At 37.9% G+C, this 23,041-nt stretch overlaps 1 pseudogene; it reads right to left on the bottom strand.

The window, feature by feature from the left end:
- Positions 1-594: 594 nt before the first annotated feature.
- LOC116571477 lies at positions 595-1,373 on the bottom strand (annotated as a pseudogene).
- Between the last annotated feature and the right edge of the window lie 21,668 nt (positions 1,374-23,041).

Genomic DNA, 23,041 nt, shown 5'->3' with positions numbered 1-23,041 from the left:
TTGCAAATGTGCTTCTAGTTTTCCTTAGGGATTTTCAACTTGAAGCCCCCGTGGCCTCCTCAGACCTAGTGATTAGATAGTGATTAGAATAACAATGGCAGAGCCAGCTATATAATCTCTGGTGCTGAGTACAAAGTGAGACTAGAGGGACCCCTGTTCAAAAAGCAGAGGGAAAAAGAACCCATAAAAGATACTGAAGCATAAAACTTTTCCCTTTATTTCGTGGTCTCTTGTTTAACCTGTCATGGTGTGTTTTCTTTGCTATTTACTGTGATTCTAATTAGTGAAAAGTCAAATTTAAATTATTTGCATGACTTTCACTGTTCATTTTTATATTGCACAATGCCAGTTTTAAATGCACACATAAAGACACTTATGTACAGAATCACCAAAATTGCACAAGTCACAATCTGAGCTTATATATCCATGTATATTTTGCTTTTACCAGAACAGGAGACCCTACACAAAATTAACTTAACTGTATGCATTTCACTTTTGTTTTCTCCAGGAAACTACCTTTTTTTTTTTTTTTTTTTTTTTTTAGAAGGGGCTTATGATGGGGTATGCTTGCAGTGCTCACAGACCCATATGAAATTATGACCTCTTTGGTGCAGTACTGCCTTCCTGTTGGACATTCAGCTGTTGATTTTTCTGTTTGAGGAACTGAGTCTCCTCATTGTGCTGCTTCTCCTCCATCTGTCTTCTTCTCATTCTCCCTCTTTTCGGTGGCCTCACACATGACCTTCTGCTCCTTCACTTGGCTCTCCAAACCTCTCTTTCCTGTTTCTAATTCTGCAATTGTCCTCCCCATGTCTGACTTCCCTGTTCGGGCAACAGTACCTTCCTGGAGCCAAATGCCACACTGTTCTCATGTGAGGTCTGATAGGTGGTGATGGTCATATAGATCAAGTCCTGGACTTGCAGCAAAAGCAGACCCCTCTCCACACAGTTGATGGTGACCTCCGAGATCTGCTCAGCAAAATACTGTGAGTACAGCTCTCTGCACACAGGGAAGATGCCAGTTCTCCCTGGCCTGTTGCTATTGCAGATTCAGATTCAGCTGCTGCAGGGATGCACCATGATCCATTCCAGTGTTGGCAGTGCTGGACACCTGCAGGATCTGCGACTGTGTGTCTTTCACCCATTCCTTTGGAGACAGGATGACATTCAAGATTTCTTCTACCTTCTTTGTAGCATCCAGAACACAGGAAGTTGAAGAAATCTTGATCTTTGGTGGCTGTGGGACTGGACCCAAGGGTCCAGGCTGCTGGGGGCTAATTTTCAGTGGCCCTGTTTTGGGGCTCCATGTCTCCGTGTCCAGCTCACCAACACCGGGTGTGTCATACTTGAGCAGTGTCTGCAGGAGGAATCATGGCAGTGAAGCATTTCACTTTTTGATATGCATACATTCTGTACCAATACTCTCCACCTTCAACTTAATGTTAAATAAGAAATAATTGAAAAGGAAAGAACTATGGGTTGCCCTATCTATTTCTTTCCTCCTAAAGCATATTTTCAGTGTAAGTGGCTAGCTAATCTATAGGGAAGTAACTTGAGTAGGAGAGGATATAATAGAGATCCTGGAATGTTCATAATTCTTAGAGTGCAATTGTCTTCATTCCTCATTAAAATCAAGTTCTGGTTCAAATAGAAAGCATGGTTTCTTGGGGAAAATGTGGCCTTACTTAGTCATGTAACACATTTACCATGTACTTTTGAGACTTACTGGACTCAAATTCACTGTGAGTCCATCAGAATTCTGTGCTGCTGGTAACTTGTAAGTTTTAAATGCAAATGGTTGGCAAGTAATGTTGGTAATAATGCATATTTCAAGTGTCTACTCTGCTCACATGCCTTCCTCATTGCCCCCACTAAACTTCACTTATAAAATACATGTTCAGAGATAAAATTATAAAGAATTCAAGATGGTGATAAGAGAATTAAACCAAATACAAAACCCCTTTAAGACAGAGCTCTGTGCAAGTATACTGGCCCGAGCCCATGAAGCTGGCCTTAATAATTATATTAATAAAATCTTTAACATTTATTGAGCATGGCCATGTGGTAAAGCTATTTATATACCCTTTAATTTTTACAACAGCTCTATTTGACATATGAGGAATTTGAGATTTTGATATATTAAACAATGAGCTTTTAGGTCCTTAATACTCAAAGTATTGTTCTCTGGACCATCAATAACTGAAGTCTGTTGGGAATGCCAAATTCTGGGCCTCTTGCAGACCTGCTGAATCTGAACCTGCACTTTCAAGAGTGCCCCCAGTGATTTGTGTGCACATTAAAGTTTGACAAGCACTGTTGGAGTCACTTGATGACAAACAAAAGGGACCATACTATGTATCAAATCTTATCTGACTTCAGATCTTAAACTTGAAGCCAATACCCTACTGTCTTAGATAATCCAAATTTCTGATGGTGGGCCCCAGTCATGTGTATTAAAAGACAAATCTAAATTCCGTGTGGACTATGATCTGCACCATTGGCAATAATCACTGGCCTGGAAATTTCTACCATGCCTTCCAGTTTTACAAACTATGGTAACTTTATAAATCATATTATTACAGAACACAAAAAATAATGTTGAGGAATACAGAGGAAGAGATATATTTCTGAGTTTAATGTAAAAGATTCCAAGAGAAGATAAGTTTTGAGCTGGGTTATTTAGCTTGGACAAGAGAAGTTGGAAAAGATACTTGCAAAAGATCTTTTCAAAATGTTCAGTGCTATGCTCAATGAGCACAGATCAGTTACTTTCTAACTTCATAGAGCTCTGTAAACCTCCAAGAAGGACAGACATCCCTTTTCCCCCAAGTAAAATCAGTCCACATGTAGAGACAAGAATTTTGCTAGGGGAACTTAATTTACCTCAATTCAAATACATATTGTGCAAATAGATATTGGGTTGCATATATATTAAGTGCAGAACACTGTCTGGTGCCATAGAAAATAATAGAGATGCAAGACACGGATCCATCATCAGCAAGCCTCTGTTCTAGCAGACGTTTAGTTATTTAACAAATACTCTATAATGCATAAGAGCTTTAGAGATATTAACTCATTTAATCCTCATAATGTTCTTAGAAAGAATGTGCTCTTTTCACCATCCACGTCTTGTAAATAGGGAAACTAAGGCACAAAGAGGTCAAGTACCTGATGCAAATTCATATACTGTTGGGGACTGGAGTTGAATGCAATCCATCTGGTTCCAGAATCAATGTTCTTAATTACTACCCTAGGATGCCTCTAAGCCATATTCACCAATTATTTTATTATGGGACAAAATAAAACTACAAGGGCATGGTGGGGTGGGAGGAAGGACAGGCTTGATACAAAATTTTAACTAGATTGACAGAAAATCTGTTCTGACAAGAATGCAGAGGGATACAAGGGACTAAAGAGCAAACATGTTTGTTTTTAAAACAGGTATAAAACTGTAATTTGAAAATAAAACATATTCTCTTGAAAAAAAATGCAAACTGTGGAAATGACCCTATTTTCTTGGGGGGGAGTGTGGTGTTTAATATTTATGTTTTTATAATTTACCACCATGTAGAATGATTTTCTTTTCATCAATTTGAATCAGTATGCCTTATTTTTAACTTGGTCTACTTAGTAGAGCTTCTAGTAAAGAAGAACTAAAGAAGAACTAAAGAAGCTTTACTAGATTCTTTACTAGAAGCTCTACTAAGTAGACCAAGTTAAAGAGATATTTAGTTCTCTAAAAGTCATTTTAGAAGTTGTTCAGTCTAGAATGGCTACAATTAACAAGTCGGGAAATGACAGATGTTGGCAAGGATGCCTAGAAAAGGGAACACTCTCATAGAGTTAGTTGGTGGGAATGCAAGCCGGCACAGCCGCTCTGGAAAACAGTATGGAAGGTCCTCAAAAACCTGAAAATAGAGCTATCCTATGACCTAGCAATTGCAGGATACAAATATAGTGAATCGAAGGGGCACATGCATCTTAATGTTTATAGCAGCCATGACCACAGTAGGCAAACTATTGGAAAAGCTGAGATATCCATTGACAGATGAATGGCCATATATATATGGCATCTTCTTTATTCATTCACACACACACACACACACACACACACACACACACACACACAGGAATATTACTTGGCCATCAAAAAGAATGAAATCTTGTCATTTGCAACCACATGGATGGAACTAAAAAATATTATTCTAAGAGAAAGAAGCCAATCAGAGAAAGACAATTATCATATTGTCTCACTCATATGTGGAATTTAAGAAACAAAATAGAGAATCATAAGAGAAGGTGGGGAAAAATAAAACAAGACAAAATCAGAGAGGGAGATAAACCATAAGAGAATCTTAATCATAGGAAATAAACTGAGGGTGGCTGGAGGGGTGGGGTGGGAGGATAGGGTAACTGGATGGGCATTAAGGAAGGTATGTGGTGGAAAGAGCACTGGGTGTTATATGCAACTGATGAATCACTGAACTCTAACTCTGAAACTAATAATATACTATATGTTAATTAATTGAATTTAAATTAAAGCAAATTTTTAAAAAGTTGTTTTGTCTAGTCATGTGAATTACAAACACAAAGCTTTAAATCAATACAAAGAGTACATTTTATTGTCAGAACCTCAGGTACTGGGCATGTGACTCTGACTTCTTATGCTGATTTTCAAGGAAGGACCTAGATATGGTAAAGTAGCTGTCAGTGTGACTTCCTTCACCTTGGAAGTACATGTAAACCTCACTGTTCTGCAGAAGAGTAAAATATAGACTAAGCAGATAATGGAATAAAGACAAGGACACCATCTTGTTTTAGTTTGCCTTTCAGTAAGTAGAATGGTCCTTGTTTACTGTCTGTTGTAGGTTGAATAGTGTACCAGAAAATTCATCTTTGTCTGAAACCCCAATGTGACCTTGTTTGGAAATAAGATCTTTGCAGATGTAATTAGTTAAGGCAAGTTCATACTGGATTAAAGTGGGTCCTAAATTCAATATGATTAGTGTTCTTACTAATGTGACAAACATGCATAGAGGAAACGCCATGTTCTAATGTGTACTGATGGAACACGTGTGCAAACTTGGCACAGACCCATCGAGAAAACATCAGGTGAAGACAGGGGAGGCAGAGATTGGAGTGATGAATCTATAAATCAAAGAATGCTGAGGATTGAGAGCCACCCAAGAAGATGGGAGACAGGCATGTTGAAAATCCTCAATTTCACACCAAGAAGAAACAAACCACACTGACACCTTATTTCAAATGTCTAGCCTCCAGAAATGTGAGAGAATAAATTTCTCTTGTTTTAATTAAGCCATCCAGTTCGTGGTGTTTTGTCATGGCAATCCTAGGAAATTAAGAGACCATCTCCTAGTTGGTTACTATTGAGCACTGGTGATATTGCTGAATTTGTCCTTGCCTACAGTCCAAGGAAGGTATGTTTTATGAAGTCAGTAATTGATTTTATACTACTCAGCCTATTTCATATGGACAAATGTATTGTGCCTACTTATAATTTAAAAAAGACAAGTAAACAAAACGAGATTCTAAATGATGGGCTGATTGAACTATGGAGCCCAATGTTAAGAAAATATTTATGACAAAATCAAAATTATTCCATTGGGAACATGACTTATTTTATAAAAAAGGTATGGAAGGGTATCATTTCATTGCATGGGTGGGCAAATTATAGGATTTTATAAAAAATGTATTAGAGAGTTTGATCATAAATAAAATCTGAAAATGTTTGTAACTGTTTCTAGTTTGTTGTTGTTATTATCTATTTTTCTATCCTGGTTAGCACAGAAATTCTCCAAATGTAAGTACCTGCAAGCTTTTTTTTCAGGAAGAATAGTACAAGAGGACAGGAGGAGGGCAGGTAGCTATAGAGGTTGTTGTCTATCCCAAAATTATGCAAGAAGTTATGCAAGAGGCTATGTGAATGCTTCAATAACCAAGACAGGACAGAGACAAAGGCTCTGGGGCTGGTGGCCCAGAAAGGAAGTGTGTTGTGTGTATGTGTTGTGCACCTAACAAAGGACCCAAGGTCTTGATATTTAAATTCCACTGGGATTCTCTCATATCCAGGTCACCAGAAAGCATGTTGCTTGGCCAGGAGGGACTAATTTTTCTCTCAACCTTGTCTTCATCTTCTGTGCTCTTCTCACTTCCTTTCTTATTCACCGTGCTATTGCCAAAATAATTTTTCTTCTATTTATCTTTTCTCTCTAGCTCTGTCTTAACCCATGTTAAGTTCATAAATCTTGTCTTTGGCAAATAAATAAATAAAGTAATAAAATAAAATGAATAAAATTAAAAAAAATAGAGTTCCCAGAACAGAGATGAAGCTGACTGCTGAATTTTGAAGGACAGATATGGAATTTACTTGTTTATCTTCGAAGAGTTCACCTTGATTGTGTGTGTGTGTGTGTGTGTGTGTGCAGAGAGAGAGAGAGGGAGACTGAGTGAGAAAGAAGTGTGGAAACAGAATGAGGCTGAGAGAGAGAGAGAGGAGAAGATTCAGGAGCCAAAGAAAGTTAGAGTCAAATGCACATTTAAACTGGCAAATGGCAGAGTGAGCCATAATGCACATGTAAACTGCCAGGAATCGCCATATACTGGATATCTTGTAAATATCTTTGCAAAGTTTCACTTCTTTAAACTAATCTACTGAAACATTTTTTATCATCTTATTCCTATTGAAGAAAGCAAAGAAAAACTTAATCATCGAGAGTCTTTTTCTGGCAAAAATAATTGTAAATGCACAAAAAATGTCTAACTGCTCTAGGAAAATCATGAAACCCCACCACACAACAAAAAAATTTGCCTGTGAAAACAGCATTCTTCTCTCCTCTCCTTACACGAAGGCCTGCAGTCAGCTTCCCAGCTATAATTCTCTCCGACACTGGGGATATTAAGAATGTGAAGAAAATGCTCGAGTAGATTATCAATAATAGTGTGAGACACAGTGAATTATATTTTCTAATAATTGGCATTACATTATTGGGCCAAGGGAAAAAAATGAAAGCACAGAGAACGTGAATGTAGGGAATCAAGGATTTCTCATCACTTCTTTGGAGTGGGAGTGGGAACAAAGAAATAGAAAGTAGAGATAGAAACAAGGAAAGAGAGAGAGAGAGGAAGGAAGGAAGGTAAGAAGGAAAGAAGGAAGAAAGGGAGGGAACAGGGAAGGAGGAAGGAAGAGAGGGAGATAAAAAAGTAGGAAAAAGAAAGAACAAAGAGAGGAAGGAGGAATAAACCAATGCTCATTTGGGGACTGGTCCTGATGCACATCAAGCATCTGAATAAAATGAACTAAAGGACAGAGAAACGCAGCTGGACCTGTAGAGATAAGGGTGTGTCTGTCACCCAGGGGAAGCAATTCCAGTTTCTATGGGGTGAGTAATTGCAATTGTTACTTCTCCTTGAAAATAAAGATGAGAAAATTGTATGCATTTACTGCATAGTCATGTCTTTTTATGTGCTTGTTTTATACACAGTTATTCTAATATAAATTCATAGGTATCAGTAGTGTAAAGACTGAGGAGGTCTAGGTTCTGTGCTCAATTAGTCTATTATATTGTTGCCCAAACTTCTCTGGAGCAGCTTTGCCTCCCTGCCTACCTCACATGATTTGGGGGGTTATCTAACAAGATAACACACAGGAAGGCATTTTTTTTTTTTTTAATGTAAAACATGATTCCTCTTGAGATTTCAGCACATCTTGAGAGATAGCTCCTTGGGAGGATATTCCTCTTTTAACAAAAGAGAAAAGCATTACTTTTTTATGGAGGCATTGTGAAGTGAAGTGTTAAAGCAGGAACATAAAAAATTTAAGGCCTGAAAACACACTACAAAGGAGAAAAAGGGTGTTTTTGTGAGCCAAGGTTGGGAATTATTTATCTAGATTGTTTGTCTACATAGTCAAACCTGACCAAACAAGGACTTTGCTTATTGCAGTTTACCTTGATGCTACCAGAAGCTGAAATGCAGACTAAACAGGAAGGGACCCCTAATCGTGTGAATTGGTCCAGTGAGGACAAACAGTCACTCCAGTTCACTCCTAAGGTTGAAGGAAACGGGGAGAGAGAAAAAAAAAACAAACAAACAAACAAACGAAGGAATCTGAACAAGAGTCAAGAAGGAAAGAATGAAGGAGAAAGAGAAGTCCCATTATAAGGACAAGGAGGAGGATATGAAGAAATGAGTGGAAAGGCCAAAAGGGGAGAGGGAAGATGAGGTTATGTCAGAAAAGGACTGAGAATAAAAACTGAAAGAAAAATGATATTGAATTGGCAAACCTATGTAAACATGTTCTTCAGAATAGTAAATCATCAAACTTGACTTATATTCAAAATTTGCCTCCAAAAGGTCTCACTGTGAGATCCCTCTTAAATTTTCCAGCTGTCCATAATATCACTGAAAAGTCATTATAAGTCCTCAGCCTGAAGCAACACAGGTATGAAGAGAGACCCATCTCTGTATGTTGTCAAAGGGTTTCTTTATAATCACAGCTGTGTAAAACTCGAAAGGATTATGAATTCGAGTATGGTTGAATGGTTATTCCAGCCTGAATTCCAACCTGATCCTTTGTCTTAATATCTTCTATTTCTGGACCAATAGACATATGGCTATTCAAATGGTAGATTTCCCAACATGCATAAGAAGCAGTCAAGCGTTTTAAATAATTAAGAATTCAAGTCAAAAACACAGTCATGCATTTATGCATTTTATTGGATTTTCTCTACTCTTCTCATTTCTCTTTTCCATCTGCAAACATACACATACCAATACCTACTTATTTTCTCTTTAATCCAAAGACCAACTAAAAAAAATAACAAAATGTCCTATTGGAGACCTTAGTGGAGTCAGGCTGTGTAAACAGCACAGCAAAACTGTACCCAACAGTGATGCTTAGGCCTGGCATTTGGATGATTGAATGCAGAGTTTAAAGAACACTTTGGCACCCACCCTCCACCCTGCCTCTTCCTTGTGTGCAGAACCCTAGTTTGAATATCGAGTGGCCATAAACTTTAGGGGCTCTCAGCATATAACTCAGCCCCAGGGATGAATCCTGCACAGTGGTGATCTTGACTGGTGAGATATGAGAAGAGACATGCCACATGGCTTCTGTGGAAGTTTTAAATGAGATATATATAGAAAGTATCATGTGTTTTCCTCTTCTTCTAGCCTTTGGATGGAGTCACCTAAGTGATTTCTGGAGTTGCAGCAGCCATCTTGTAACCAAGAGGGATAAACCTAAGTATGAAAGCTGACATCTGGGTTACTACCCCTGGAACCTCCAACTTCCAAACGTCCAGAATTTTAGGCATGTAAAATAATAAAACACTTTTATGTTTCTGTTCTAACCCTAGTTGTATTTCTGCTATTGCATCTAAAATACTCTGAAACAAACATCTGCCACAGAACACACACACACACACACACACACACACACACACACACAATTTTACTTGATGCTTTAGGTAAACTTATTGGGAGCTAGAAGGAAACATGCAGTCAAAGACAGAATGAAGATGGGATACTCTTGAACAGATGTATAGATTGAAAAGGTTCAGGAGCATGGGAGAGAAGTAAATTTTTGACTGATTGATGCCTTAGAGAAAATTTGAGTGCAGATGAGAGGAAGTGACACTGAAGAGAATTTTATCTTCTGAACTTAAAGAAAGCAGGTATGAATTGTTACTGAGCTATGTTCAAAACTGTAGAAGAAGGAAATTGATGGGATTTATCAATAACCACTTGAGTTTTCTTATAGTGGATAAAGCCTTTTGATGACAGGATTTGAGGTCAAGCTTGGTGGTTGGTGTACCTGCGAGGCTGGTGACTTTTTAGGAAATTGCTGAGAGAAATGAGAGAAACTGAGAAGGATTGGTAGAATAGAGCCAAAATTCCAATTAAAGAATATTTCTTGTTGGTGGCCCTCAAAGTTACAGGAATAGTATTTCTCAAAGACCATTCCCCAGTTTGAGCAGAGGGATTGAGAAGATGAACTCTGACTGGTTCAGTTTGGAGGATTTCCTGGGAAGAGTAGCTACAAGTTTCTGAGTAGAAAGTGCGGGCTTAAGTACTGGTGTCTTTTTACCCTGAAGGGAAGGTACATTCACCAATCGAGGCTTTTTCGTCCAACTTAAAGGTCTTGAGCTAAAGACGTATAAAACCTGAAAGAGATGTTTATTAATCACCAGGTTCATTTCTGTGTTTATAAAGACTGTTAAGAACTTTCTCATTGATAAACCTCTGCACTTTTTTCTCTAAATGAAGAACTTTCATATTGGCAAGAGAACAATATTTTAAGTAAGGGAAAACATCATGCAAAATGCTATTATCCAAAACAAAGCTTGAAAGTCAAGCTACTTTGAATAAAGAGGACGACAGAGGCCATGTGCCCCATCCTGCCTGATTACTAGTTATATTCCTCCTCGTGACCTCTGCATTAACCCTCAGGCATCTCCTTCGAATACTACTAAGGCTCCTATGAACACAGCTTCAAGGAAAACTAAAGAACAAACTTAGATTCTTTGGCTTGGCCCTAAATTGACAATCTGAGATCTTTTTAAACAAGATCAGCCATATAAATAGAATGGGTGACTGCTTACCTGATATAAATCAGGAACTTCCATGCATTCCACGTGCTAACTGTATTGTTTAATACCACTGATAACCTAGGAATAGCAGATGCCAAGGGTAGCTCCTATTCACTATTGTACTGCCCTTGGATTATGACTTTTCATTTTTCCTCATTCTCTTAAAGGAAATCTCCTTTAAAAACTAGTAAAAAAAAGAAAAAAAAGGTGTTTTACTAAACATTTCAAATGAAAATATGAAGAAATTTAGACTGCCCATGGCATAAAACTTATCAGAATCAAGGAATCTTCTGTTAAGGGTGATCTGTATTTTGTCAAAATAGATTTTTCAGATATCAGGTCAATTAAAAAAATGTGGAGACATTGCACTGGATCTACTTTATTTGCAACAACCAGTTCCACTGCCATCTGACAGCAAGATATCAAGAAATGAAGATCCCATGTAAGTATGCCCTGGTTTAAATATTCTGATTGTCAGTGTCAAACCATAGTTTCTAGTTTAAGTTTTAGAAAACATGACCACAAAAGTAATGAGTCTATTTTAGATCCAAAGACCTAGACAAGAGGATAAGATGGAAAATGTGGGACTTTAACCTCTCCCTCCCTCATTAAAACACAACAAAAGCATTGTCTATTTTCTATTCTTTCTCGGGCTCTCTTTTACAAACTGTTGACTTAAGCACCTACCTATACTTTCTCATACCTCAAAGCCACTTCAGGTCACTATTCCATGTTTTATTTAATCATGTGACTATTACTCACTATAGTTTACCCCCATTTCCTCTCCATTTCTTTGTCTTTTGCTAAAACTCCTGTATTTTCCAGGTTCAAGAATTAGGCAAATGCAGAACTCTTAATTGATATGCTTAAGTGTGTTCAGCAAAGCCTTCTACCACTTCTGTTATTGTTAAGATGGTTGTCTATCATATGATCTCCCTGATATGAGAAAGTGGAGATGCAATGTGGGGGGTTGGGGGGTAGGTAAAGAAAAAATGCAAGAAGGTGGGATTGGGAGGGAGACAAACCATAAAACACTCAATCTCAAAAAACAGACTGAGGGTTGCTGGGGGGAGGGGGGACAGGAGAGGGTGGTGGGATATGGACACTGGGGAGGGTCTGTGCTATGATGAGTGCTGTGAAATGTGTAAACCTGGTGATTCACAGACCTGTACCCCTGGGGATAAAAATTAATTAATTAATTAATTAATTAACTAAAAAAAAAAAAAAAAGAGTTCTGTGGAGAGCACTCATGGCTAAAGAGACACACAACATTTTCTGGAAGTTCTGGTTTCATTAGTTAACCCAACGCCATGCAACTGAGCTTCAACAAGTTCACTGGATCTGGCTCAATTTTACTGGAATCTCTGAAACCTAACCCAATCTATGTTTCAATTCCAAGTCTCAAGATGAACCAGACTGACTTGAATACAAACAACCAACCAGCATCATCTTACCTTTCCTTATTAATCTCCCCAGGAATTTGGCCTGAACTACATGTAAGTTTCTCACATCTATGTGTACTCAGAGTATTGTCCCAATCTGGAATACTACATATTATAAAATAAAAATGCCAATGACCCTTCCTCTGATCTATTCTTCAGAGAAGTTCTATAATTCTGACCTGCTTCCTGAAAGGTCTAAAGGAGAGAAGGGGGCTCCTATCTGATATCCCGTAACAGAGCATATACCACAGAAAGTCATTTTTTCCCTGAGGATGAAAAGAAAGGGCATCTCTTGCCGATACTGCCAATCATCTCTTGATAAGGGAAGTAGTAATGACTTGTCATTAAAGATAGATGGTTAACAATAGCCACACCCTCCTCTGTTGGTTCTGAGACTTCAGTGGCACAGACTTTAATGGGATCTGTCTCAGAGATAGCAGCATCAAGAAAATGGAGGAAGATATGGATTGTGGTGATGAGGCTCAACTGAACAATAGTTTTCTAGCTAATGAAATCGATAGAGATTCCAAGATGGAAGGAATTTTGATTGAGGAATCCCTTGTGGTTCTGGCAGGACACCAAAGTTGTCTTTTTTTGCTGGTTACTTGGAAGAAACACCCGGCAAGTGGTATTCCTTTGTGCCCAAAGTTCCATTAAAGGGGATTGAAATCACTTGTTATTGTGTTCTGGCTTTCATTTCTTCTACAGTTCTGCATTGGTATCAGTTCTCCACTTCTGTTTAATCTTGGGCTCTTGAACTGATCCAGTTTTCAGGGTGAGGGAATTGAGGGAGCCTAGTCAGTAACTTAGAACTCAGCAGCTCAAAGCCAAGTACATCTTATTCATGATCCTTCTACCCATAAAAATCAAATTCTTGCAATCTAATTATAACTAAATTGTTACACTATACCTCAGTTCCACTAGTGCAAACCTTTGCCTAATCCTTTGCAGAGCCATCCTGTTTGTGAACCACAGTCTTCCCAATTGGGTATAAGTTATTTGCTACCATATGTTCCTATTTGCAAATGCTAGTCCTTTTAGGCATACTTCTATTGTTCACTGCCTGTATTCATTCACTTACTCATTCAACAATATTGACTGGGCTTCCACTATTTGCCAAATGCTCTGCTGGGGTCACGGAGAAGGTAAGAGCAGGGCACAAATTGGCCAGATCTCACAGAACCTTCACCTATCCACTGACCATTTATTCTTTGATCTCCAACCCCAAGATAGGTCAGCTAACATGCCTCTGATGGCAAACTTTCCCTGGAGTCTCTGACTCAACTTTCTACAATACTGTCTAAACCTAATGGATCATAAAATGAACTTAACAGCACCAACCCTGCTGCTGATCCCCCTGCACCCTCACTGTTTTTGTCAGCCCACAGAATCATTTCCTCCACTGCCTCTCTCCCATACACAATTGTTTTTGTTTTGTTTTGTTTTGTTTTGCTTTAACCTAACAAAGCCACAATCCAACTTCCACCTTTTTCAAAACAAGCCATTTGTGAGGACACTGGTGCTAAATTGCTTGCCATCATTTTCCCTACAGCTTTTGGCGTTTAACAGAGAGGGCAAAAATTAAAAAAAAAAAAAAAAAAGAGAAAAGAGAAAAAGAAACAAACCACCCAACAACAACTTTGTTACTAGGCAGTAAAACTCTCCACAACTAAATATTCACATTGTTCATGGATCAGCAAACACCCCAGTTTGTCTGTAATTGAAAAAAACATTTGGCACATTTCTATTAAAAACCTTCCCCTTCATGAATGTTTAAACAAATTAACTCGAACAAGAGGCAGTGATATGCATATCAAAAACAATTCTTAAACCTGTAGTCAACTAAAGCAGGGGGAAATCAGTGTGCTGGCAGGTATTCTTTCTGAATTTCACACTAACAATTTTTTTAGCACCCTTTTACCCCATTCAGGCAAGGACTTATGCTTTTATCTTGGAAGCTCTTAGAGTTCTGGGCATTGCTAAAGCATTCTTAGTTTACTAAAAGTCCAGAGTGACTTTGCATGACCACAGTCAAATCAAGCTGGTACATTCTGCTCCACTAATTAGTCTAAGGCTCTCTCCCTGGTAATTAATGGTGTTACATAGATGTCTACTAGAGGACTCATCTGAAGTGTATACCCAGTGAAATCAGTTCTACTTACATAACTAGAGTGTTACTCATCTTAACATGCAGACAGAAAGATTCCAGTGTTAGTTCTGTATCCAACTAAGTCTGTGGCATTGGGCAAGTTGCCTTAGTCTCCTCATCTATAAAACGGAGCAAGATAGCATTTAAATTCAACAATTCTATGAAGCAGTCTCGTGCTTTGCTTTTAACCCCACTATCTAATTTGTGCATAGTCCAAAAGACTCAGAGGTTACACATCGAAGAAAGATATACATGCAGAACGCAGGATTTCCTCAGTAACTCTGCTCATAGAAGAATTCTAAATAGTCTCAATTCCAGGACATGCATGTCTTTTGGGATCATAGTGAAAGCCTTTCCATTCTTACCTTCTTTAAAAACCAAGAAAGCTTTGGATAGACTTTTATTCATCCCCTGAGATTTGAATGCTAGATAAACCGTCTTACCACACTGCAGCCTGGGGCTCATTAGTCTAGGACCTCCAAACTCAAATGGGTCTTTTTCTCCAGGAAATGTATGCTGAGGTCACTGCCCTTTCGTGGGGATTTTCAAATCTAGTTTAGATAAAGAAAAAGAAAAGAAGGAGAGAAAGGTAAGGAAACAGAGACCAAGAGGGAGAGACAGAGAGAGAAGAGAAAGAACTAGGTACGGAAAGGAAGATGGGGGAAATGGTAGAAAGAAAGATGGAAAAGAAGAAAGGAAAAACCTTCTCGCTCTCTGGAACTTTAGGGAAGGCGGGTGAGTTAACAGTTTATAACCACAAGTACAGCAACTATTATCCCTTCTATGAACAGAAAAAAACAACTTTTGACACCCTCTAACTTTCTCTATTTCTCCTCCTTGCCCTGATTTCCAACTATGCTTTTGTTTTGTAATTAATTAAAGTTATTTCCCCTAATACCTCTTGAGTGCCTTCTTACTAGGTAGGGGAGAGAATCTTGACTCACTTTGATCCTCCAAATAATCCTTGGGGGTAGACAGAGGAGGATAAGAAATAGTTGGCATCTGGCAAAGTCAAGACTCTTATCCTCTCCATCTGCACACACCACTACACCTACTCCACCAAGTTCCCATCTTTGAATGCCTGCTGTTTCTTATGAAATGTAAGCAAGAGTCCAATCATAGTATGTCTGGCAAAAAAAAGTGGTGTTCAGGTGAAGGAAGGAACCCATCGACCCTCATCACAGAGCCATAGGCCAACAAGGAAAGCCACGCTATAAAGTTGGAGCAGAGGTAAGAATGGAGAACAGATATGACATAAACATTCTAAATTTAGAGGAAATAATCTAAAGGGCGTTTTCTATACATTTATCACAAACTCCATGCCTTCAAAATTAGCTGACTACAGAAACTTTTGTATTAAGGCAGACATGTTTGGATGAAGTTGCCCTGTCTCTAGAAATTCCACTTCTGCTTTGAAATCTGCACACCCCTTCCCTCCTTCCATTCGCTCCCTCCCTCCATCCTTCCCTCTTTCTCTCCTTTCTTCCTTCCCTCCCTTTTCCCCATATTGTACAAAGTATACAATTTCTGAGAGAACAATTACACCAACTACTCTGATTTCATTAAAATCAGGAACATGAAGAGCAAGTTCTCATACTGTTACCTTTAAAAAGTTACAAAAATTGATTGCTTGTTTTTCTCTTCATTTCTGTTTCATTACCCCCCTCCCAGAGATAAGTATTATAAATAAATATAGATGTAATCTTTGTAATTCACCACCAAGGGGAAATGTGCAGTTCAGATGAATGGAAGAAAAGATAGACATTAAAAAAAAAAAAATAGACCCCTCTGCCCATCAAACCTTTCATTTCCAAGCAGAAATAATTACAGTGATGGTCAGTGGGGAGATTTGAGCAATTTACAGAGGTATAACAGCGGTTCCTATCAACACGGTTTTATATTCAGGGCAAGGCATAGAACTCTAGGTCCTGAAGCATTGCCTATAATCTTTATTTCATTTTTAGATGTTATGCTGTAATAAAATGTAAAAAGGGAATACATAAAAAGTTATAGAGGTGGGAAAAAACATGGTTTGAAGTTGTATGGCATTTCTTGACAGGGCATGTTCCTAAGGATATGCAGAGAATAACAAATGCCATTTGAAATAAGTACACTAGAGATCTGAAACTAGATTGAAAACCCAAGTCAATTTTCCTGAGTGTCATTTGATTAGCTTTCTTATATAGAATGGAGGTTTAAACAATGCTGGGATTCTGAGTGCAGAGGTGCTGGGGAGCACAGTGAGAAATGGGTTCCTCCCACCAATTTCATTCCGATGGCTTTACAACATTATCTTTTCACATTCTTCCTGTGTTTTTGCAATAATCCACAAATGAAGCAATGTCAGAGAAAATGTGATTGATTGTGGGGAAGCACGCACACACTCACGTGCAGCAAGTTATTTTTCTATTCCCTTTCCAATTTGTCCCAGAGTTGCTCCAGGCAAATACCTGTAGCCAATTGCCAGTTTGGGGTAGGAAGATAGAAACAAAGTTCTCAAGCTTGAGGGGGAGTTTTTGCACAGGTTACAAACAACTCAATTGTGCCTAGTGGCTGTTTTCATATAGAGAGACATTTCTCATGTTTTTGCCATGATGTTTATTCCGGTTCCCTGAGACAGATTAGAAAGTCAACCTAAATAGTACCTAACAATTATGTTTAGGATAGAATTCCTACATCATTGCCCAACGCTAGCCGTTCCTTTTGTTCTGTCTACGCTAAACAGAGAAGAAATTTGTGGGTGATACTGACCATACTAGCCTTTAATCCAAGTACAAACTTCTGATTTCATCATTAATTTAGTAGATCTTACCTTCTATAATACATACCCTGAAAGTATTATTCCCATTACTCTGTTTTCTTCCCCAAGGGGTTGGCGTGGTGGGGGGAGATTTACCTCTACTTACATGTACTCTTTTGCTCCCTAAAGTTTTTTGTGTATCCTTGCCTTGTAGCAATTACATTCCTCTCCTGCCTTCAAAACCTCTTGTACCTTTTGTAAATTTCGTCAGCATTTGATTAATTTGTTCCTGTCCCTAGGAATCCTGTTCTGATGGGACTGCTCTTGGTTTCGTAATCTGGCAGAATGCACAAGCTGGTGGTGTGTGTCCAAGTCTCAATACTTGAGTTCTGACAGTGTAGGGATATAAAATGTAGACCAGCTTTAACTGTGTAATGACCAACAGGCTATTTGCCATCTCAGTCTTCTGCAAGGCATTTCAACTGCCAGTCATTGTGGCAGTTGGACAAGATACTTTCTGAAACATCTGGTTTTAGTCCAGTGAATGGCTGGAGTTTCCTCTTTGTTCTAGTGTCACTGCCCCCCACGGCATCTAAAAAAGCCTGAGAATTTAGAACACCCAAGTTCTTCCTAGACCCATAGTAAATTTTAGGCACTCCTTTCCCTTCCTTCCCTCTTTTGCCCTAGGTTTGGCAGATGCCCTTGAATTCTGACTAGTAATGGTAGTCTTGACCAAAACGCTGTTGCCTCACTAACACTGAATAAACATTTCAAAGGGATGAGAGATGGCTACTTTAGCCCGATGTGTAGATGGGAAACCAGTGATATAGTACAAACATAGACAGGTCTATTAGAAAATGAATGTGTTAGGAACTCAAATGCAGCCTTTGTGGGGAGGGTGGATTTCTGAGCCTGCAGTGGCAAACTGAAGTGTATTTGGATTATTTTGGAGAAAAACCTCAATAGCAAAATAATTTATTTGATGAATTTGGCTACTTCTGCTGAGTAGATTCCAAAATAATCTTTCAGTTTTCCATTTTATTTTGATTATGTATAAAACCAAAATGTAATGAGAGGGCATTTATCCAGCTATCCAATAGAGTTGCCATGAACATTTTTTACAATTAGCACAACCTGCCTTATTCATGAGGACCATGCCATGATTCCCAATCAAACCCTAAAGATACAGAAATCAAGTGTCCATACTGTTTGTTTAGAGATGCTGAAGTCCATTGATATTTCTTGTAAAGACTACGTCTGCATTTCTGTTTTCTTCCTTGCAATGCCTGAATTTCATTTCATTGATGAAATTCGTAGATTAATCTCTCTATTACTATCACCAGATTATACTTTATGAAAACCTGGGGGAAAAATAAACACTTTCATAAACACACATACACACAGTTCTCTAACATCCACTGATAGCTTTTCAGACAGGGAGGATTTTTTATTGGAAATCAGTGTCAGGCTGCTCTCCCTAAGCTACCCTTCAGCCAACACCTCTCAGTCTGTTCATTGTCCAATATAGATTGTAAGACCCTGGGGAAGTGAATGTTGCTGAGTTCTAGAGATTTCTGGAGTTTGGTTAAGCTATCGATAAACTCTTCATGGATTAACTCTAGCCCATAGACAACCCCTTTTGCTTTTGTTGTTTTGTTTATAACAAAATAATGCCACCTCCCTAGTTTTTACCCTAGCAAGTAGGAAGGATAAGAATTGTTAGGGATTTCTTCACTAAACATTCTGCCTTTTGGCAGCAATTCTGAATTGTTCTTCTGGAATTCACATCCACTGGGGTGGCCTCTAACCCCTTGCCTGAGCGTGTGCAGTGACAACAGAATCAGAGATGGTGCTAGATGGCAGCTTGGAAGGGGAAACGACACGTCTAATAACCAACAGGAATGGCTGGTAATTAGCTGAAATGACAATAATTAACAGAAATGACAAGTCTAATAAATTTTTACTTAAGTGTTGTCACATGGCACTTTGGGTTTTTAGCTTTCCATTTTAAATATTAATATCAATGGAGTTTACTTGAGATGAAAAGTTACGTCAAGTATGGAGATGGAAGTAATTCTATACACACACTCCATCAAATTCTGTTTTATCAATGTCACTTATGCCATGATCAGTAGAGACTAGATTAAGACTTCATATTGTTTGCTTAAATATATATTCTTTTTGTATGTACCTCATTTATGCAGCTCAAAAACATTCAGCCACAAGGATCAGAGGAAAAGTGGTTGTTTTTAATTTTCTTTGATATCTTCAAAGATAAGAAGGTCTCACCCCTCCCCTCTTCCCTCCTCTTCAGCAACAGACAAAGAAGGTTAAATCTTATTAGCATGTCCTATATAGCTAGTTGTAACCTAAGTGACCTGTCATGGCACTAAATGCCTACTAGAACTTTCTCTGTACTTGCAAGATGGAAATTTTATGCATCAATGCTTTTATGCATGCATCTGATTTGGGAAGTTCACTGCTTTATGGATATGAACATTGTGATCATGTAAATTGATCTACATAATGGGATTTTGTGTGTGTGCGTGCATATATCTATATGGATATGGATGTATGCAAGTGTATTCTAAAAGGAAATATAATACATGAAATGTTAACTTTAATGATATGAAATGCATTAAATTCAAACTACCTTGCATGTGTATGCAGATGCATTATGTCTCTATCATTGTGCTCTGCGGGGATTTAAGGCAGAAAAAAAAAATTCATCATATACTCTGATGTGCCATACTAAATGAGAGTGCAACATGGCACTATTCTAGGCAATAAATAAGATACAAGGAAACCAAGACTTACGAAGCTTTTAAGGACAGCCCTTAGCAAAACTGCCATAAAATGAAATTTTATTCTGGGGCATACAGCTCATCCTTTCAGGTACCCTGACTAAGCTCCTTTTGTCTCTAAACTCTCATCTACTAAAAACTAAGAGTTGTAAATTGCAGAGTTCTGATAACCAAAAAGTGCATTAAGTTCCCTTCTTTCTTCTCACCAAAATTCATTCACCACTGAGTCTCATTACTTCAAGGTCTAATAGATTTAGTCAGATAAACTAAATGAGCTAAAGCATTAATTCCTTAAAGACTTACTCTTCTCAGATAACATAATACCCTAACGCTGGTCCTAATTCAAATTATCTTTAATGAAGCTTGTTTTGGTAAACCTAACCCTTGAAATTAATTTCAGGCCTATGATACTCTAAGATGGTTGTATTCTGTCTATTTATCACCCTCAAAACTGAGTCTAGTATGCTTTTAAATGGCCTAAAGCGATCTGGTCATTCATTTTTCAAAACTGGACTCAAATCGCCCACCTTTCTATTTGTCATCATTGATACCGAGTAGATACCCAATTCATATTTAATAATGATGCCAATGCAATAAAGATTGACAGCTTTTCAAATACGACACTATAGATTTGTCTGAACTACAGACCTACTTACCACATAAAGAAAAAAAAATAACATACCGGGCAAAATAAAAAATTAAGGCAGAAATAAGACCTTCTAATTATCCAGATGGCAGCAGAATCATAAAACCAGTAACTCTGTGGATTCAGTCTCAGAAATCTGGTTGTCATTTGATCAAGAATAATTTTATGTATCTAATCATTTTGTTTATTTGAAAAATATTTATTTCATATCTATTAATTATGGAGAAGACAAGGACAAGTAATAATTGGGCTCTTTCCTCCATTTTCTTTTCTAAGCTTTTCTTTTCTTTTCTCAGCAATGAGAAAAATAGATGCTAAATCCAATGGCATAATTGTCTTTCATTTGCGATGTTGACCTGATAATTATATAGACAATATTTGAAGCTCAAAACCATATTTAGGTCAGTGTAGGCATATTGAATTTGGTAATGTTCTTTCCGCACCACCATATGTCTACCTAGAACCTCAGAATGTGGCTGACCCTAAATCCAATGATTGGTGTCATAACAAAAAGACCAAATAAGGCACACAGATAGAAAGACCATGTGGAGGTGTCGGCAGAGATTGCAGTGATAGGCCAGGGAACACCAAGGACAGTCAAGAGACAAATGAAGTTAGGGAGAGGCAAGGAGGGATTCTTCCCTAAAGGATTCACAGGAGGCATGGCCCTGCTGATGCCTTCGTTTTAGAATTCTAGACTCCAAACCAGTGAAGGAGTAAGTTTCTGTTCTAAAGCTACCCACTTTATGATAATTAATTATGGCAGCCCTGGAAAATTAATACAGTTGATATGTTTGATTGTTTTTGATAAATGAAGATTACATCCTCTTGCCCACCAAATGCCTGGTCCAGAAATTGGGATAGGCAAGGTTTTAGTTTAAGCCTAACTTCTGATCAACTTAGAAAACATCTTTATCAAGAAATATATATAAGTAAGAAATTTGTTAAAAACTCAATTACCTTTTTTCTGTTTGTAGTTGTTCAGATGTTGATTTTATCTATCAATCTAGTCAGCAAATGCTAGGTCACACTGTAGAAACAAAAATTTCAGTGATTTGAACAAAAATTCTTATTTGAAAAAAAATGATGCATAGCTATTATGTGAGAACAGGATATTCTTCTGTGCTTTATCCTCACTCCAGAGCCCTCTAAAAGGGGAAATAAAAGATCTGGAGTTTCTAGAATTTGTACTCAAATGTCTTACTTCCACTGATAACCTGTTGGAAAGAACTGGACCCATTATTCTATTCAAAAGACCTCTAATAAGAGGTCAAGAGGAACAATCCCACCATAAGCCCAAGGGCAGAGGGCAAAAAGAACATAGCAAACAGTACACATGGTCACTGCATCATGCCCAGTGTACCCTCAGATTCTTGAGACTATCTTTTATTTCTCCATGTTTCTATACTGTTGGACAGTATGGTAATCAAGTTTCATTGGTTGATGCATTGATGGATATTATTTGTCCAGCTGACTAATCAAGATGCATATTTTAAATGACTGGATGAGATAGATTTCTATTTTGTATTTGGTCTTCTGATTCTTACTGCCTTAAAGCTGAATTATATTTGTTAACATACTGCCATGGTAAGAAATATCAACAGGAATTCAGGATATCATAAAGAAACATGATATACCACATAACAAACCTAGAACTTTTCCTCATTCTCTGCACTTATTATTTCCCATTTAGAATTTTTGCAATTGTAGTTACTTAAAGAAAAGATGAGAAAATTGGATGCATTTCTAAAAATAGAAATAATATTATTATGGGGATACATGAGAAAATTACATAAATTGAGTTCCAGTAGCCAAGAAGAAGTTAAAAGGTGATTTGATGGCCTTCTTTAATTTATGATGGTCTACAAACAGCATTTTCCTGGAGAAGATGCTGTCTAGTGGCTTTTTAAAACTATTCTGTTTTGTTTTGTTTTTAACTGTAACACAGCATGGAGAAATGTCTTTAAAGGAGTGCTTCCAGATAGACTCAAGAACAGCCATTCAGGTGACAGTGCCACTAAGAAAGCTACAGCGTCATCACTACTGGAGCACTACAGAGAGAGGGCGACTTGGTTGGTAGAAATCTCACCAGTCTCTTGGGAGGAACTCTTTATCTCCACTGACTGACATGCATACCACAACTTCCAGTTGTTAGTGCTCTTTCACTGAGATGTATTAGTTTTTTCCTACCCTGAAAGACCATTCAGTTCTTCCACATGAGCTAACTGATGGTGAGCTGAGTCTCCCCTGGATAGGCGTCGTCCCCTAAAGCAATGCTAAACCCTGGTTTTTATTTGGCCAATGAATTCCCAGTTCAGGTGACAGCTCTTTAAATAAGTAACACTTTTAAGTTTAAAGTATGATAGCTTTCAGAAACAAAAAATAGTTAAACTGAGGCTTCAAGTCTTCAAAGAAATGAAAGTATAATATGAGACTAATTCTCCTGATGGAATATGCTTTGAGGACCTCACAGATTCACCACATAGTAAGATAGAGTTGAAAATGTTTTTTATCTTGATTTTTACCGTTCAGCAATGAATGGTCAGAACAGTTTGGAGCTAAAAACATTTTTGACAACACAAATTATATATTGAGTTGTTTAGAGCTATGATCCCAACTGAAGAAAAGAAATACTATAAGCATCTATCTT

Source organism: Mustela erminea, chromosome 13 (assembly GCF_009829155.1).
Source record: "Mustela erminea isolate mMusErm1 chromosome 13, mMusErm1.Pri, whole genome shotgun sequence".
Lineage (NCBI taxonomy): Eukaryota > Metazoa > Chordata > Mammalia > Carnivora > Mustelidae > Mustela > Mustela erminea.
Note: the sequence above shows the minus strand (reverse complement) of the source record. Positions and strands in the feature narration are given on the sequence as shown.